This window comes from Stegodyphus dumicola, chromosome 10 (assembly GCF_044657685.1).
Source record: "Stegodyphus dumicola isolate Sdum_Otavi_A_Nest chromosome 10, ASM4465768v1".
Classification (NCBI taxonomy): Eukaryota; Metazoa; Arthropoda; class Arachnida; order Araneae; family Eresidae; genus Stegodyphus; species Stegodyphus dumicola.
This window is the reverse complement of record NC_140777.1, coordinates 1,401,748-1,420,973: the sequence shown is the minus strand read 5'-3', so window position 1 is coordinate 1,420,973 and position 19,226 is coordinate 1,401,748.

Below are 19,226 nucleotides of genomic sequence, written 5' to 3'. Positions count from 1 at the left end.
GCCCCGCTCGAAGACTTAGAACGCCCACTCGAAGACTTGGAACGCCCCCTTCGAAGACTTAGAACGCCCCCTCGAAGACTTAGAATCCTTTCCAAGACTGAGAACGCCCCCTCGAACATTTAGAATGCCCCCTCGAAGACTTCGAATTCCCTTCTCGAAGACTTAGAACGCCCTCCTCGAAGACGTAGAACGCCCCCCTCGAAGACTCAGAACGCCCTCCTCGAAGACTTAGAATCCTTTCCAAGACTTAGAACGCCCCCTCGAACATTTAGAATGCCCCCTCGAAGACATAGAATTCCCCTCTCGAAGACTTAGAACGCCCTCCTCGAAGACGTAGAACGCCCCACTCGAAGACTTAGAACGCCCCCCACGAAGACTTAGAACAGCCCCCTCGAAGACATAGAACGCCCCCCTCGAAGACTTAGATCGCCCCCTCGAAGACTTAGAACGCCCCGCTCGAAGACTTAGAACGCCCACTCGAAGACTTGGAACGCCCCCTTCGAAGACTTAGAACGCCCCCTCGAAGACTTAGAATCCTTTCCAAGACTGAGAACGCCCCCTCGAACATTTAGAATGCCCCCTCGAAAACTTCGAATTCCCTTCTCGAAGACTTAGAACGCCCTCCTCGAAGACGTAGAACGCCCCCCTCGAAGACTTAGAACGCCCACCTCGAAGACTTAGAATCCTTTCCAAGACTTAGAACGCCCCTCTCGAAGACATAAAACGCCCCCCTCGAAGACATAGAACGCCCCCCTCGAAGACTTAGATCGCCCCCTCGAAGATTTAGAACGCCCCGCTCGAAGACTTAGAACGCCCCCTCGAAGACTTGTAACGCCCCCTTCGAAGACTTAGAACGCCCCGTCGAAGACTTAGAATACCCAGTCGAAGATTCAGAATGCCCCCTCGAAGACTTAGAATCCCTTCGAAGACTTAGAATGTCCCCTCGCCCCTCGAAGACTTAGAATGCCCACTCGAAGACTTAGAATTCCCCCCTCGAAGATTTAGAATTCCCCCCTCGAAGATTTAGAATGCCCCCTCGAAGACTTAGAATCCTTTTCAAGACTTAGAATGCCCCCTCGAAAATTTAGAACGCCCCCTCGAAAATTTAGAATGCCCCCTCGAAGACTTAGAATTCCCTTCTCGAAGACTTTGAATGCCCTCCTCGAAGACTTAGAACGCTCCCCTCCAAGACTTAGAACGCCTCCCCCGAAGACTTAGAACGCCCCCCCGAAGACATAGAACGCTTTCCTCGAAGACGTAGAACGCCCCCCTCGAAAACTTAGAACGCCCCCCTCGAAGACTTAGAACGGCCCCCTCGAAGACATAGAACGCCCCCCTCGAAGACTTAGATCGCCCCCTCGAAGACGTAGAACGCCCCGCTCGAAGACTTAGAACGCCCCCTCTAAGACTTAAAACGCCCCCTTCGAAGACTTAGAACGCCCCCGCGATAACTTAGAACGCCCCCCTCGAAGACTTTGATCGCCCCCTCGAAGAATTAGAATGCTCCCTCGAAGACTTAGAATCCCTTTGAAGATTTAGAACGATCCCGCGAAGACACAGAACGCCCCCCTCGAAGACTTAGATGGCCCCCTCGAAGACTTAGAACACCCCGCTCGAAGACGCCACTCTCCAAGACTTAGAACGACGCTCTCGAAGACTTAGATCGCCCCCTCGAAGACTTAGAACGCCCCGCTCGAAGACTTAGAACGCCCCCTCGAAGAATTGGAACGTCCCCCTCGAAGACACAGAACGCCCCCCTCGAAGACTTAGATCGCCCCCTCGAAGACTTAGAACGCCCCGCTCGAAGACTTAGAACGCCCCCTCGAGGACTTAGAACGATCCCTTCGAAGATTTAGAACGCCCCCGCGAAGACTTAGAAAGCCCCCCTCGAAGACTTAGCACGCCCCCTCGAAGATTTAGGATGCCCCCCTCGGAGACTTATGACGCCCCCCTCGAAGACTTAAAACGCACCACTCGAAGACTTAGAACGCCCCCCTCGAAGACATAGAACGCCTCCTCGGAGACTTGGAACGCCCCCTTCGAAGACTTAGAACGTCGGCGCGAAGACTTAGAACGCCCCCCTCGAAGACTTAGCACGCCCCCTCGAAGTGTTAGAATGTCCCTTGCCCCCCAAGAAGACTTAGAACGCCCCCTGGAAGACTTAGAACGCCCCCGCGAAGACTTAGAACGCCCCCCTCGAAGACTTAGAACGCGCCCTCGAAGACTTAGAATCCTTTTCAAGACTTAGAACGAACCCTCGAACATTTAGAATGCCCCCTCGAAGACTTCGAATTCCCTTCTCGAAGACTTACAACGCCCCCCTCGAAGACTTAGAACGTCCTCCTCGAAGACTTAGATTCCTTTCCAAGACTTACAAAGCCCCCTCGAACATTTAGAATGCCCCCTCGAAGACATAGAATTCCCTTCTCGAAGACTTAGAACGCCCTCCTCGAAGACGTAGAACGCCCCACTCGAAGACTTAGAACGCCCCTCTCGAAGACATAAAACGCCCCCTCGAAGACATAGAACGCCCCCCTCGAAGACTTAGATCGCCCCCTCGAAGATTTAGAACGCCCCGCTCGAAGACTTAGAACGCCCCCTCGAAGACTTGTAACGCCCCCTTCGAAGACTTAGAACGCCCCGTCGAAGACTTAGAATACCCAGTCGAAGATTCAGAATGCCCCCTCGAAGACTTAGAATCCCTTCGAAGACTTAGAATGTCCCCTCGCCCCTCGAAGACTTAGAATGCCCACTCGAAGACTTAGAATTCCCCCCTCGAAGATTTAGAATGCCCCCTCGAAGACTTAGAATCCTTTTCAAGACTTAGAATGCCCCCTCGAAAATTTAGAACGCCCCCTCGAAAATTTAGAATGCCCCCTCGAAGACTTAGAATTCCCTTCTCGAAGACTTTGAATGCCCTCCTCGAAGACTTAGAACGCTCCCCTCCAAGACTTAGAACGCCTCCCCCGAAGACTTAGAACGCCCCCCCCGAAGACATAGAACGCCTTCCTCGAAGACGTAGAACGCCCCCCTCGAAGACTTAGAACGCCCCCCTCGAAGACTTAGAACGGCCCCCTCGAAGACATAGAACGCCCCCCTCGAAGACTTAGATCGCCCCCTCGAAGACGTAGAACGCCCCGCTCGAAGACTTAGAACGCCCCCTCTAAGACTTAAAACGCCCCCTTCGAAGACTTAGAACGCCCCCGCGATAACTTAGAACGCCCCCCTCGAAGACTTTGATCGCCCCCTCGAAGAATTAGAATGCTCCCTCGAAGACTTAGAATCCCTTCGAAGATTTAGAACGATCCCGCGAAGACACAGAACGCCCCCCTCGAAGACTTAGATCGCCCCTCGAAGACTTAGAACACCCCGCTCGAAGACGCCACTCTCCAAGACTTAGAACGACCCTCTCGAAGACTTAGATCGCCCCCTCGAAGACTTAGAACGCCCCGCTCGAAGACTTAGAACGCCCCATCGAGGACTTAGAACGATCCCTTCGAAGATTTAGAACGCCCCCGCGAAGACTTAGAAAGCCCCCCTCGAAGACTTAGCACGCCCCCTCGAAGATTTAGGATGCCCCCCTCGGAGACTTATGACGCCCCCCTCGAAGACTTAAAACGCACCACTCGAAGACTTAGAACGCCCCCCTCGAAGACATAGAACGCCCCCTCGGAGACTTGGAACGCCCCCTTCGAAGACTTAGAACGTCGGCGCGAAGACTTAGAACGCCCCCCTCGAAGACTTAGCACGCCCCCTCGAAGTGTTAGAATGTCCCCTTGCCCCCCAAGAAGACTTAGAACGCCCCCTGGAAGACCTAGAACGCCCCCGCGAAGACATAGAACGCCCCCCTCGAAGACTTAGAACGCGCCCTCGAAGACTTAGAATCCTTTTCAAGACTTAGAACGAACCCTCGAACATTTAGAATGCCCCCTCGAAGACATAGAATTCCCTTCTCGAAGACTTAGAACGCCCTCCTCGAAGACGTAGAACGCCCCACTCGAAGACTTAGAACGCCCCCCCTCGAAGACTTAGAACGACCCCCTCGAAGACATAGAACGCCCCCCTCGAAGACTTAGATCGCCCCCTCGAAGACTTAGAACGCCCCGCTCGAAGACTTAGAACGCCCCGCTCGAAGACTTAGAACGCCCACTCGAAGACTTGGAACGCCCCCTTCGAAGACTTAGAACGCCCCCTCGAAGACTTAGAATCCTTTCCAAGACTGAGAACGCCCCCTCGAACATTTAGAATGCCTCCTCGAAGACTTCGAATTCCCTTCTCGAAGACTTAGAACGCCCTCCTCGAAGACGTAGAACGCCCCCCTCGAAGACTCAGAACGCCCTCCTCGAAGATTAGAATCCTTTCCAAGACTTAGAACGCCCCCTCGAACATTTAGAATGCCCCCTCGAAGACATAGAATTCCCTTCTCGAAGACTTAGAACGCCCTCCTCGAAGACGTAGAACGCCCCCACTCGAAGACTTAGAACGCCCCCCTCGAAGACTTAGAACAGCCCCCTCGAAGACATAGAACGCCCCCCTCGAAGACTTAGATCGCCCCCTCGAAGACTAAGAACGCCCCGCTCGAAGACTTAGAACGCCCACTCGAAGACCCTGAACGCAACCTTCGAAGACTTAGAACGCCCCCTCGAAGACTTAGAATCCTTTCCAAGACTGAGAACGCCCCCTCGAACATTTAGAATGTCCCCTCGAAAACTTTGAATTCCCTTCTCGAAGACTTAGAACGCCCTCCTCGAAGACGTAGAACGCCCCCCCTCGAAGACTTAGAACGGCCTCCTCGAAGACATAGAACGCCCCCCTCGAAGACTTAGAACGCTCCCCTTCAAGACTTGGAACGCCTCCCCCGAAAACTTAGAACGCCCCCCCGAAGACTTAGAACGCCTTCCTCGAAGACGTAGAACGCCCCCCTCGAAGACTTAGAACGCCCCCCTCGAAGACTTAGAACGGCCCCCTCGAAGACATAGAACGCCCCCCTCGAAGACTTAGATCGCCCCCTCGAAGACGTAGAACGCCCCGCTCGAAGACTTAGAACGCCCCCTCTAAGACTTAAAACGCCCCCTTCGAAGACTTAGAACGCCCCCGCGAAGACTTAGAACGCCCCCCTCGAAGACTTTGATCGCCCCCTCGAAGAATTAGAATGCTCCCTCGAAGACTTAGAATCCCTTCGAAGACTTACAATGTCCCCTCCCCCGTCCAAGACTTAGAACACCCCCTCCGAAGACATAGAACGCCCCCCGATGTCTTAGAACGCCACCCTCCAAGACTTAGAACGACCCTCTCGAAGACTTAGATCGCCCCCTCGAAGACTTAGAACGCCCCGCTCGAAGACTTAGAACGCCTCCTCGAAGAATTGGAACGGCCCCTTCGAAGACTTAGAACGTCCCCGCGAAGACTTGGAATCCTTTCCAAGACTTAGAACGCCCCCTCGAACATTTAGAATGCCCCCTCGAAGACTTCGAATTCCCTTCTCGAAGACTCAGAACGCCCTCCTCAAAGACGTAGAACGCCCCCACTCGAAGACTTAGAACGCCCCCCTCGAAGACTTAGAACGCCCCCTTCGAAGACTTAGAACGTCCCCCTCGAAGACACAGAACGCCCCCCTCGAAGACTTAGATCGCCCCCTCGAAGACTTAGAACGCCCCGCTCGAAGACTTAGAACGCCCCCTCGAAGACTTAGAACGATCCCTTCGAATATTTAGAACGCCCCCGCGAAGACTTAGAAAGCCCCCCTCGAAGACTTAGCACGCCCCTTCGAAGATTTAGGATGCCCCCCTCGGAGACTTATGACGCCCCCCTCGAAGACTTAAAACGCACCCCTCGAAGACTTAGAACGCCCCCCTCGAAGACATAGAACGCCCCCTCGGAGACTTAGAACGCCCCCTGGAAGACTTAGAACGCCCCCGCGAAGACTTAGAACGCCCCCCTCGAAGACTTAGAACGCGCCCTCGAAGACTTAGAATCCTTTTCAAGACTTAGAACGAACCCTCGAACATTTAGAATGCCCCCTCGAAGACATAGAATTCCCTTCTCGAAGACTTAGAACGCCCTCCTCGAAGACGTAGAACGCCCCACTCGAAGACTTAGAACGTCCCCCCTCGAAGACTTAGAACGACCCCCTCGAAGACATAGAACGCCCCCCTCGAAGACTTAGATCGCCCCCTCGAAGACTTAGAACGCCCCGCTCGAAGACTTAGAACGCCCCGCTCGAAGACTTAGAACGCCCACTCGAAGACTTGGAACGCCCCCTTCGAAGACTTAGAACGCCCCCTCGAAGACTTAGAATCCTTTCCAAGACTGAGAACGCCCCCTCGAACATTTAGAATGCCTCCTCGAAGACTTCGAATTCCCTTCTCGAAGACTTAGAACGCCCTCCTCGAAGACGTAGAACGCCCCCCTCGAAGACTCAGAACGCCCTCCTCGAAGACCTAGAATCCTTTCCAAGACTTAGAACGTCCCCTCGAACATTTAGAATGCCCCCTCGAAGACATAGAATTCCCTTCTCGAAGACTTAGAACGCCCTCCTCGAAGACGTAGAACGCCCCCACTCGAAGACTTAGAACGCCCCCCTCGAAGACTTAGAACAGCCCCCTCGAAGACATAGAACGCCCCCCTCGAAGACTTAGATCGCCCCCTCGAAGACTAAGAACGCCCCGCTCGAAGACTTAGAACGCCCACTCGAAGACTTGGAACGCAACCTTCGAAGACTTAGAACGCCCCCTCGAAGACTTAGAATCCTTTCCAAGACTGAGAACGCCCCCTCGAACATTTAGAATGTCCCCTCGAAAACTTTGAATTCCCTTCTCGAAGACTTAGAACGCCCTCCTCGAAGACGTAGAACGCCCCCCTCGAAGACTTAGAACGGCCTCCTCGAAGACATAGAACGCCCCCCTCGAAGACTTAGAACGCTCCCCTTCAAGACTTGGAACGCCTCCCCCGAAAACTTAGAACGCCCCCCCGAAGACTTAGAACGCCTTCCTCGAAGACGTAGAACGCCCCCCTCGAAGACTTAGAACGCCCCCCTCGAAGACTTAAAACGGCCCCCTCGAAGACATAGAACGCCCCCTCGAAGACTTAGATCGCCCCCTCGAAGACGTAGAACGCCCCGCTCGAAGACTTAGAACGCCCCCTCTAAGACTTAAAACGCCGCCTTCGAAGACTTAGAACGCCCCCGCGAAGACTTAGAACGCCCCCCTCGAAGACTTTGATCGCCCCCTCGAAGAATTAGAATGCTCCCTCGAAGACTTAGAATCCCTTCGAAGACTTACAATGTCCCCTCCCCCGTCCAAGACTTAGAACACCCCCTCCGAAGACATAGAAAGCCCCCCGAAGTCTTAGAACGCCACACTCCAAGACTTAGAACGACCCTCTCGAAGACTTAAAACGCACCCCTCGAAGACTTAGAACGCCCCCCTCGAAGACATAAAACGCACCCCTCGAAGACTTAGAACGCCCCCCTCGAAGACATAGAACGCCCCCTCGGAGACTTGGAACGTCCCCTTCGAAGACTTAGAACGTCCCCGCGAAGACTTAGAACGCCCCCCTCGAAGACTTAGCACGCCCCCTCGAAGTCTTACAATGTCCCCTTGCCCCCCAAGAAGACTTAGAACGCCCCCTGGAAGACTTAGAACGCCCCCGCGAAGACTTAGAACGCCACCCTCGAAGACTTAGAACGCGCCCTCGAAGACTTAGAATCCTTTTCAAGACTTAGAACGAACCCTCGAACATTTAGAATGCCCCTCTCGAAGACTTCGAATTCCCTTCTCGAAGACTTAGAACGCCCCCCTCGAAGACTTAGAACGTCCTCCTCGAAGACTTAGAATCCTTTCCAAGACTTACAAAGCCCCCTCGAACATTTAGAATGCCCCCTCGAAGACATAGAATTCCCTTCTCGAAGACTTAGAACGCCCTCCTCGAAGACCTAGAACGCCCCCACTCGAAGACTTAGAACGCCCCCCCTCGAAGACTTAGAACGACCCCCTCGAAGACATAGAACGCCCCCCTCGAAGACTTAGATCGCCCCCTCGAAGACTTAGAACGCCCCGCTCGAAGACTTAGAACGCCCCGCTCGAAGACTTAGAACGCCCACTCGAAGACTTGGAACGCCCCCTTCGAAGAATTAGAACGCCCCCTCGAAGACTTAGAATCCTTTCCAAGACTGAGAACGCCCCCTCGAACATTTAGAATGCCTCCTCGAAGACTTCGAATTCCCTTCTCGAAGACTTAGAACGCCCTCCTCGAAGACGTAGAACGCCCCCCTCGAAGACTCAGAACGCCCTCCTCGAAGACTTAGAATCCTTTCCAAGACTTAGAACGCCCCCTCGAACATTTAGAATGCCCCCTCGAAGACATAGAATTCCCTTCTCGAAGACTTAGAACGCCCTCCTCGAAGACGTAGAACGCCCCCACTCGAAGACTTAGAACGCCCCCCTCGAAGACTTAGAACAGCCCCCTCGAAGACATAGAACGCCCCCCTCGAAGACTTAGATCGCCCCCTCGAAGACTAAGAACGCCCCGCTCGAAGACTTAGAACGCCCACTCGAAGACTTGGAACGCAACCTTCGTAGACTTAGAACGCCCCCTCGAAGACTTAGAATCCTTTCCAAGACTGAGAACGCCCCCTCGAACATTTAGAATGTCCCCTCGAAAATTTCGAATTCCCTTCTCGAAGACTTAGAACGCTCTCCTCGAAGACGTAGAACGCCCCCCCTCGAAGACTTAGAACGGCCTCCTCGAAGACATAGAACGCCCCCCTCGAAGACTTAGAACGCTCCCCTTCAAGACTTGGAACGCCTCCCCCGAAAACTTAGAACGCCCCCCCCGAAGACATAGAACGCCTTCCTCGAAGACGTAGAACGCCCCCCTCGAAGACTTAGAACGCCCCCCTCGAAGAATTAGAACGGCAACCTCGAAGACATAGAACGCCCCCCTCGAAGACTTAGATCGCCGCCTCGAAGACGTAGAACGCCCCGCTCGAAGACTTAGAACGCCCCCTCTAAGACATAAAACGCCCCCTTCGAAGACTTAGAACGGCCCCGCGAAGACTTATAACGCCACCCTCGAAGACTTTGATCGCCCCCTCGAAGACTTAGAATGCTCCCTCGAAGACTTAGAATCCCTTCGAAGACTTACAATGTCCCCTCCCCCGTCCAAGACTTAGAACACCGCCTCCGAAGACATAGAACGCCCCCCGAAGTCTTAGAACGCCACCCTCCAAGACTTAGAACGACCCTCTCGAAGACTTAGATCGCCCCCTCGAAGACTTAGAACGCCCCGCTCGAAGACTTAGAACGCCCCCTCGAAGAATTGGAACGGCCCCTTCGAAGACTTAGAACGTCCCCGCGAAGACTTGGAATCCTTTCCAAGACTCAGAACGCCCCCTCGAACATTTAGAATGCCCCCTCGAAGACTTCGAATTCCCTTCTCGAAGACTCAGAACGCCCTCCTCGAAGACTTAGAACGCCCCCTTCGAAGACTTAGAACGTCCCCCTCGAAGACACAGAACGTCCACCTCGAAGACTTAGATCGCCCCCTCGAAGTCTTAGAACGCCCCGCTCGAAGACTTAGAACGCCCCCTCGAAGACTTAGAACGATCCCTTCGAAGATTTAGAACGCCCCCGCGAAGACTTAGAAAGCCCCCCTCGAAGACTTAGAACGCCCCCTCGAAGATTTAGGATGCCCCCCTCGGAGACTTATGACGCCCCCCTCGAAGACTTAAAACGCACCCCTCGAAGACTTAGAACGCCCCCCTCGAAGACATAGAACGCCCCTTTGGAGACTTGGAACGCCCCCTTCGAAGACTTAGAACGTCCCCGCGAAGACTTAGAACGCCCCCCTCGAAGACTTAGCACGCCCCCTCGAAGTCTTAGAATGTCCCCTTGCCCCCCAAGAAGACTTAGAACGCCCCCTGGAAGACTTAGAACGCCCCCGCGAAGACTTAGAACGCCCCCCTCGAAGACTTAGAACGCGCCCTCGAAGACTTAGAATCCTTTTCAAGACTTAGAACGAACCCTCGAACATTTAGAATGCCCCCTCGAAGACTTCGAATTCCCTTCTCGAAGACTTAGAACGCCCCCCTCGAAGACTTAGAACGTCCTCCTCGAAGACTTAGAATCCTTTCCAAGACTTACAAAGCCCCCTCGAACATTTAGAATGCCCCCTCGAAGACATAGAATTCCCTTCTCGAAGACTTAGAACGCCCTCCTCGAAGACGTAGAACGCCCCCACTCGAAGACTTAGAACGCCCCCCTCGAAGACTTAGAACGACCCCCTCGAAGACATAGAACGCCCCCCTCGAAGACTTAGATCGCGCCCTCGAAGACATAGAACGCCCCCCTCGAAGACTTAGATCGCCGCCTCGAAGACGTAGAACGCCCCGCTCGAAGACTTAGAACGCCCCCTCTAAGACTTAAAACGCCCCCTTCGAAGACTTAGAACGGCCCCGCGAAGACTTATAACGCCCCCCTCGAAGACTTTGATCGCCCCCTCGAAGAATTAGAATGCTCCCTCGAAGACTTAGAATCCCTTCGAAGACTTACAATGTCCCCTCCCCCGTCCAAGACTTAGAACACCCCCTCAGAAGACATAGAACGCCCCCCGAAGTCTTAGAACGCCACCCTCCAAGACTTAGAACGACCCTCTCGAAGACTTAGATCGCCCCCTCGAAGACTTAGAACGCCCCGCTCGAAGACTTAGAACGCCCCCTCGAAGAATTGGAACGGCCCGTTCGAAGACTTAGAACGTCCCCGCGAAGACTTGGAATCCTTTCCAAGACTTAGAACGCCCCCTCGAACATTTAGAATGCCCCCTCGAAGACTTCGAATTCCCTTCTCGAAGACTCAGAACGCCCTCCTCAAAGACGTAGAACGCCCCCACTCGAAGACTTAGAACGCCCCCCTCGAAGACTTAGAACGCCCCCTTCGAAGACTTAGAACGTCCCCCTCGAAGACACAGAACGCCCCCCTCGAAGACTTAGATCGCCCCCTCGAAGTCTTAGAACGCCCCGCTCGAAGACTTAGAACGCCCCCTCGAAGACTTAGAACGATCCCTTCGAAGATTTAGAACGCCCCCGCGAAGACTTAGAAAGCCCCCCTCGAAGACTTAGCACGCCCCCTCGAAGATTTAGGATGCCCCCCTCGGAGACTTATGACGCCCCCCTCGAAGACTTAAAACGCACCCCTCGAAGACTTAGAACGCCCCCCTCGAAGACATAGAACGCCCCCTCGGAGACTTGGAACGCCCCCTTCGAAAACTTAGAACGTCCCCGCGAAGACTTAGAACGCCCCCTCGAAGACTTAGCACGCCCCCTCGAAGTCTTAGAATGTCCCCTTGCCCCCCGCGAAGACTTAGAACGCCCCCCTCGAAGACTTAGAACGCGCCCTCGAAGACTTAGAATCCTTTTCAAGACTTAGAACGCCCCCTCGAACATTTAGATTGCCCCCTCGAAGACATAGAATTCCCTTCTCGAAGACTTAGAACGCCCTCCTCGAAGACGTAGAACGCCCCCACTCGAAGACTTAGAACGCCCCCTCGAAGACTTAGAACAGCCCCCTCGAAGACATAGAACGCCCCCCTCGAAGACTTAGATCGCCCCCTCGAAGACTAAGAACGCCCCGCTCGAAGACTTAGAACGCCCACTCGAAGACTTGGAACGCAACCTTCGAAGACTTAGAACGCCCCCTCGAAGACTTAGAATCCTTTCCAAGACTGAGAACGCCCCCTCGAACATTTAGAATGTCCCCTCGAAAACTTCGAATTCCCTTCTCGAAGACTTAGAACGCCCTCCTCGAAGACGTAGAACGCCCCCCCTCGAAGACTTAGAACGGCCTCCTCGAAGACATAGAACGCCCCCCTCGAAGACTTAGAACGCTCCCCTTCAAGACTTGGAACGCCTCCCCCGAAAACTTAGAACGCCCCCCCCGAAGACTTAGAACGCCTTCCTCGAAGACGTAGAACGCCCCCCTCGAAGTCTTAGAACGCCCCCCTCGAAGACTTAGAACGGCCCCCTCGAAGACATAGAACGCCCCCCTCGAAGACTTAGATCGCCCCCTCGAAGACGTAGAACGCCCCGCTCGAAGACTTAGAACGCCCCCTCTAAGACTTAAAACGCCCCCTTCGAAGACTTAGAACGCCCCCGCGAAGACTTAGAACGCCCCCCTCGAAGACTTTGATCGTCCCCTCGAAGAATTAGAATGCTCCCTCGAAGACTTAGAATCCCTTCGAAGACTTACAATGTACCCTCCCCCGTGCAAGACTTAGAACACCCCCTCCGAAGACATAGAACGCCCCCCGAAGTCTTAGAACGCCACCCTCCAAGACTTAGAACGACCCTCTCGAAGACTTAGATCGCCCCCTCGAAGACTTAGAACGCCCCGCTCGAACATTTAGAATGCCCCCTCGAAGACTTCGAATTCCCTTCTCGAAGACTCAGAACGCCCTCCTCAAAGACGTAGAACGCCCCCACTCGAAGACTTAGAACGCCCCCCTCGAAGACTTAGAACGCCCCCTTCGAAGACTTAGAACGTCCCCCTCGAAGACACAGAACGCCCCCCTCGAAGACTTAGATCGCCCCCTCGAAGACTTAGAACGCCCCGCTCGAAAACTTAGAACGCCCCCTCGAAGACTTAGAACGATCCCTTCGAAGATTTAGAACGCCCCCGCGAAGACTTAGAAAGCCCCCCTCGAAGAATTAGCACGCCCCCTCGAAGATTTAGGATGCCCCTCTCGGAGACTTATGACGCCCCCCTCGAAGACTTAAAACGCACCCTTCGAAGACTTAGAACGCCCCCCTCGAAGACATAGAACGCCCCCTCGGAGACTTGGAACGCCCCCTTCGAAGACTTAGAACGTCCCCGCGAAGACTTAGAACGCCCCCCTCGAAGACTTAGCACGCCCCCTCGAAGTCTTAGAATGTCCCCTTGCCCCCCAAGAAGACTTAGAACGCCCACTGGAAGACTTAGAACGCCCCCGCGAAGACTTAGAACGCCCCCCTCGAAGACTTAGAACGCGCCCTCGAAGACTTAGAATCCTTTTCAAGACTTAGAACGAACCCTCGAACATTTAGAATGCCCCCTCGAAGACTTCGAATTCCCTTCTCGAAGACTTAGAACGCCCTCCTCGAAGACGTAGAACGCCCCCACTCGAAGACTTAGAACGCCCCCCCTCGAAGACTTAGAACGACCCCCTGGAAGACATAGAACGCTCCCCTCGAAGACTTAGATCGCCCCCTCGAAGACTTAGAATGCCCCGCTCGAAGACTTAGAACGCCCCGCTCGAAGACTTAGAACGCCCACTCGAAGACTTGGAACGCCCCCTTCGAAGACTTAGAACGCCCCCTCGAAGACTTAGAATCCTTTCCAAGACTGAGAACGCCCCCTCGAACATTTAGAATGCCTCCTCGAAGACTTCGAATTCCTTCTCGAAGACTTAGAACGCCCTCCTCGATGACGTAGAACGCCCCCCTCGAAGACTCAGAACGCCCTCCTCGAAGACTTAGAATCCTTTCCAAGACTTAGAACGCCCCCTCGAACATTTAGAATGCCCCCTTGAAGACATAGAATTCCCTTCTCGAAGACTTAGAACGCCCTCCTCGAAGACGTAGAACGCCCCCACTCGAAGACTTAGAACGCCCCCCTCGAAGACTTACAACAGCCCCCTCGAAGACATAGAACGTCCCCCTCGAAGACTTAGATCGCCCCCTCGAAGACTAAGAACGCCCCGCTCGAAGACTTAGAACGCCCACTCGAAGACTTAGAACGCCCCCTCGAAGACTTAGAATCCTTTCCAAGACTGAGAACGCCCCCTCGAACATTTAGAATGTCCCCTCGAAAACTTCGAATTCCCTTCTCGAAGACTTAGAACGCCCTCCTCGAAGACGTAGAACGCCCCCCCTCGAAGACTTAGAACGGCCTCCTCGAAGACATAGAGCGCCCCCCTCGAAGACTTAGAACGCTCCCCTTCAGGACTTGGAACGCCTCCCCCGAAAACTTTGAACGCCCCCCCCGAAGACTTAGAACGCCTTCCTCGAAGACGTAGAACGCCCCCCTCGAAGACTTAGAACGCCCCCCTCGAAGACATAGAACGCCCCCTCGAAGACTTAGATCGCCCCCTCGAAGACGTAAAAAGCCCCGCTCGAAGACTTAGAACGCCCCGTCTAAGACTTAGAACGCCCCCCTCGAAGACTTAGAATCCTTTCCAAGACTTAGAACGCCCTTCTCGAAGACATAGGACGCCCCCCTCGAAGACATAGAACGCCCCACTCGAATACTTAGATCGCCCCTTCGAAGACTTAGAACGCCCCGCTCGAAGACTTAGAACGCCCACTCGAAGACTTGGAACGCACCTTTCGAAGATTTAGAACGCCCCGTCGAAGACTTAGAATACCCAGTCGAAGATTCAGAATGCCCCCTCGAAGACTTAGAATCCCTTCGAAGACTTAGAATGTCCCCTCGCCCCTCGAAGACTTAGAATCCCCACTCGAAGACTTAGAATGCCCCCCTCGAAGATTTAGAATGCCCCCTCGAAGACTTAGAATCCTTTTCAAGACTTAGAATGCCCCCTCGAAAATTTAGAACGCCCCCTCGAAAATTTAGAATGCCCCCTCGAAGACTTAGAATTCCCTTCTCGAAGACATTGAATGCCCTCCTCGAAGACTTAGAACGCTCCCCTCCAAGAATTAGAACGCCTCCCCCGAAGACTTAGAACGCCCCCCCCCGAAGAAATAGAACGCCTTCCTCGAAGACGTAGAACGCCCCCCTCGAAGACTTAGAACGGCCCCCTCGAAGACATAGAACGCCCTCCTCGAAGACTTAGATCGCCCCCTCGAAGACGTAGAACGCCCCGCTCGAAGACTTTGAACGCCCCCTCTAAGACTTAAAACGCCCCCTTCGAAGACTTAGAACGCCCCCGCGAAGGCTTAGAACGCCACCCTCGAAGACTTTGATCGCCCCCTCCAAGACTTAGAACGCCCCCTCCGAAGACTTAGAACGCCCCCCGAAGTCTTAGAACGCCCCGCTCGAAGACTTAGAACGCCCACTCGAAGACTTGGAACGCCCCCTTCGAAGACTTAGAACGCCCCCTCGAAGACTTAGAATCCTTTCCAAGACTGAGAACGCCCCCTCGAACATTTAGAATGCCTCCTCGAAGACTTCGAATTCCTTCTCGAAGACTTAGAACGCCCTCCTCGAAGACGTAGAACGCCCCCCTCGAAGACTCAGAACGCCCTCCTCGAAGACTTAGAATTCTTTCCAAGACTTAGAACGCCCCCTCGAACATTTAGAATGCCCCCTCGAAGACATAGAATTCCCTTCTCGAAGACTTAGAACGCCCTCCTCGAAGACGTAGAACGCCCCCACTCGAAGACTTAGAACGCCCCCCTCGAAGACTTACAACAGCCCCCTCGAAGACATAGAACGCCCCCCTCGAAGACTTAGATCGCCCCCTCGAAGACTAAGAACGCCCCGCTCGAAGACTTAGAACGCCCACTCGAAGACTTGGAACGCAACCTTCGAAGACTTAGAACGCCCCCTCGAAGACTTAGAATCCTTTCCAAGACTGAGAATGCCCCCTCGAACATTTAGAATGTCCCCTCGAAAACTTCGAATTCCCTTCTCGAAGACTTAGAACGCCCTCCTCGAAGACGTAGAACGCCCCCCCTCGAAGACTTAGAACGGCCTCCTCGAAGACATAGAGCGCCCCCCTCGAAGACTTAGAACGCTCCCCTTCAAGACTTGGAACGCCTCCCCCGAAAACATAGAACGCCCCCCCCCGAAGACTTAGAACGCCTTCCTCGAAGACGTAGAACGCCCCCCTCGAAGACTTAGAACGCCCCCCTCGAAAACTTAGAACGGCCCCCTCGAAGACATAGAACGCCCCCCTCGAAGACTTAGATCGCCCCCTCGAAGACGTAGAAAGCCCCGCTCGAAGACTTAGAACGCCCCGTCTAAGACTTAGAACGCCCCCCTCGAAGACTTAGAATCCTTTCCAAGACTTAGAACGCCCTTCTCGAAGACATAGAACGCCCCCCTCGAAGACATAGAACGCCCCCCTCGAAGACTTAGATCGCCCCTTCGAAGACTTAGAACGCCCCGCTCGAAGACTTAGAACGCCCCCTCGAAGACTTGGAACGCCCCTTTCGAAGATTTAGAACGCCCCGTCGAAGACTTAGAATACCCAGTCGAAGATTCAGAATGCCAACTCGAAGACTTAGAATCCCTTCGAAGACTTAGAATGTCCCCTCGTTCCTCGAAGACTTAGAATGCCCACTCGAAGACTTAGAATGCCCCCCTCGAAGATTTAGAATGCCCCCTCGAAGACTTAGAATCCTTTTCAAGACTTAGAATGCCCCCTCGAAAATTTAGAACGCCCCCTCGAAAATTTAGAATGCCCCCTCGAAGACTTAGAATTCCCTTCTCGAAGACATTGAATGCCCTCCTCGAAGACTTAGAACGCTCCCCTCCAAGAATTAGAACGCCTCCCCCGAAGACTTAGAACGCCCCCCCCGAAGAAATAGAACGCCTTCCTCGAAGACGTAGAACGCCCCCCTCGAAGACTTAGAACGGCCCCCTCGAAGACATAGAACGCCCCCCTGGAAGACTTAGATCGCCCCCTCGAAGACGTAGAACGCCCCGCTCGAAGACTTAGAACGCCCCCTCTAAGACTTAAAACGCCCCCTTCGAAGACTCAGAACGACCCCGCGAAGACTTAGAACGCCACCCTCGAAGACTTTGATCGCCCCCTCGAAGAATTAGAATGCCCCCTCGAAGACTTAGAATCCCTTCGAAGACTTACAATGTGTCCTCCCCCCTCCAAGACTTAGAACGCCCCCTCCGAAGACTTAGAACGCCCCCCGAAGTCTTAGAATGCCACCCTCCAAGATTTAGAACGACCCTCTCGAAGACTTAAATCGCCCCCTCGAAGACTTAGAACGCCCCGCTCGAAGACTTAGAACGCCCACTCGAAGACTTGGAACGCCCCCTTCGAAGACTTAGAACGTCCCCGCGAAGACTTAGAACAGCCCCCTCGAAGACATAGAACGCCCCCCTCGAAGACTTAGATCGCGCCCTCGAAGACTAAGAACGCCCCGCTCGAAGACTTAGAACGCCCACTCGAAGACTTGGAACGCAACCTTCGAAGACTTACAATGTCTCCTCCCCCCTCCAAGACTTAGAACGCCCCCTCCGAAGACTTAGAACGCCCCCCGAAGTCTTAGAATGCCACCCTCCAAGATTTAGAACGACCCTCTCGAAGACTTAGATCGCCCCCTCGAAGACTTAGAACGCCCCGCTCGAAGACTTAAAACGCCCAATCGAAGACTTGGAACGCCCCCTTCGAAGACTTAGAACATCCCCGCGAAGACTTAGAATCCTTTCCAAGACTTAGAACGCCCCCTCGAACATTTAGAATGCCCCCTCGAAGACTTCGAATTCCCTTCTCGAAGACTTAGAACGCAATCCTCGAAGACGTAGAACGCCCCCCCTCGAAGACTTAGAATCCTTTCCAAGACTGAGAACGCCCCCTCGAACATTTAGAATGCCTCCTCGAAGACATAGAATTCCCTTCTCGAAGACTTAGAACGCCCTCCTCGAAGACGTAGAACGCCCCCACTCGAAGACTTAGAACGCCCCCCCTCGAAGACTTAGAACGACCCCCTCGAATACATAGAACGCCCCCCTCGAAGACTTAGATCGCCCCCTCGAAGACTTAGAACGCCCCGCTCGAAGACTTAGAACGCCCCGCTCGAAGACTTAGAACGCCCACTCGAAGACTTGGAACGCCCCCTTCGAAGACTTAGAACGCCCCCTCGAAGACTTAGAATCCTTTCCAAGACTGAGAACGCCCCCTCGAACATTTAGAATGCCTCCTCGAAGACTTCGAATTCCCTTCTCGAAGACTTAGAACGCCCTCCTCGAAGACGTAGAACGCCCCCCTCGAAGACTCAGAACGCCCTCCTCGAAGACTTAGAATCCTTTCCAAGACTTAGAACGCCCCCTCGAACATTTAGAATGCCTCCTCGAAGACATAGAATTCCCTTCTCGAAGACTTAGAACGCCCTCCTCGAAGACGTAGAACGCCCCCACTCGAAGACTTAGAACGCCCCCCTGGAAGACTTAGAACGCCCCCTCGAAGACTTAGAACGCCCCCTCGAAGACTTAGCACGCCCCCTCGAAGTCTTAGAATGTCCCCTTGCCCCCCAAGAAGACTTAGAACGCCCCCTGGAAGACTTAGAACGCCCCCGCGAAGACTTTGAACGCCCCCCTCGAAGACTTAGAACGCGCCCTCGAAGACTTAGAATCCTTTTCAAGACTTAGAACGAACCCTCGAACATTTAGAATGCCCCCTCGAAGACTTCGAATTCCCTTCTCGAAGACTTAGAACGCAATCCTCGAAGACGTAGAACGCCCCCCCTCGAAGACTTAGAACACCCCCCTCGAAGACTTAGAATCCTTTCCAAGACTTAGAACGCCCCTTGAACATTTAGAATGCCCTCTCGAAGACATAGAATTCCCTTCTCGAAGACTTAGAACGCCCTCCTCGAAGACGTAGAACGCCCCCACTCGAAGACTTAGAACGCCCCCCTCGAAGACTTAGAACGCCCCCTCGAAGACTTAGAACGCCCCCTCGAAGACTTAGCACGCCCCCTCGAAGTCTTAGAATGTCCCCTTGCCCCCCAAGAAGACTTAGAACGCCCCCTGGAAGACTTAGAACGCCCCCGCGAAGACTTAGAACGCCCCCCTCGAAGACTTAGAACGCGCCCTCGAAGACTTAGAATCCTTTTCAAGACTTAGAACGAACCCTCGAACATTTAGAATGCCCCCCCGAAGACTTCGAATTCCCTTCTCGAAGACTTAGAACGCCCCCCTCGAAGACTTAGAACGTCCTCCTCGAAGACTTAGAATCCTTTCCAAGACTTACAAAGCCCCCTCGAACATTCAGAATGCCCCCTCGAAGACATAGAATTCCCTTCTCGAAGACTTAGAACGCCCTCCTCGAAGACGTAGAACGCCCCCACTCGAAGACTTAGAACGCCCCCCCTCGAAGACTTAGAACGACCCCCTCGAATACATAGAACGCCCCCCTCGAAGACTTAGATCGCCCCCTCGAAGACTTAGAACGCCCCGCTCGAAGACTTAGAACGCCCCGCTCGAAGACTTAGAACGCCCACTCGAAGACTTGGAACGCCCCCTTCGAAGACTTAGAACGCCCCCTCGAAGACT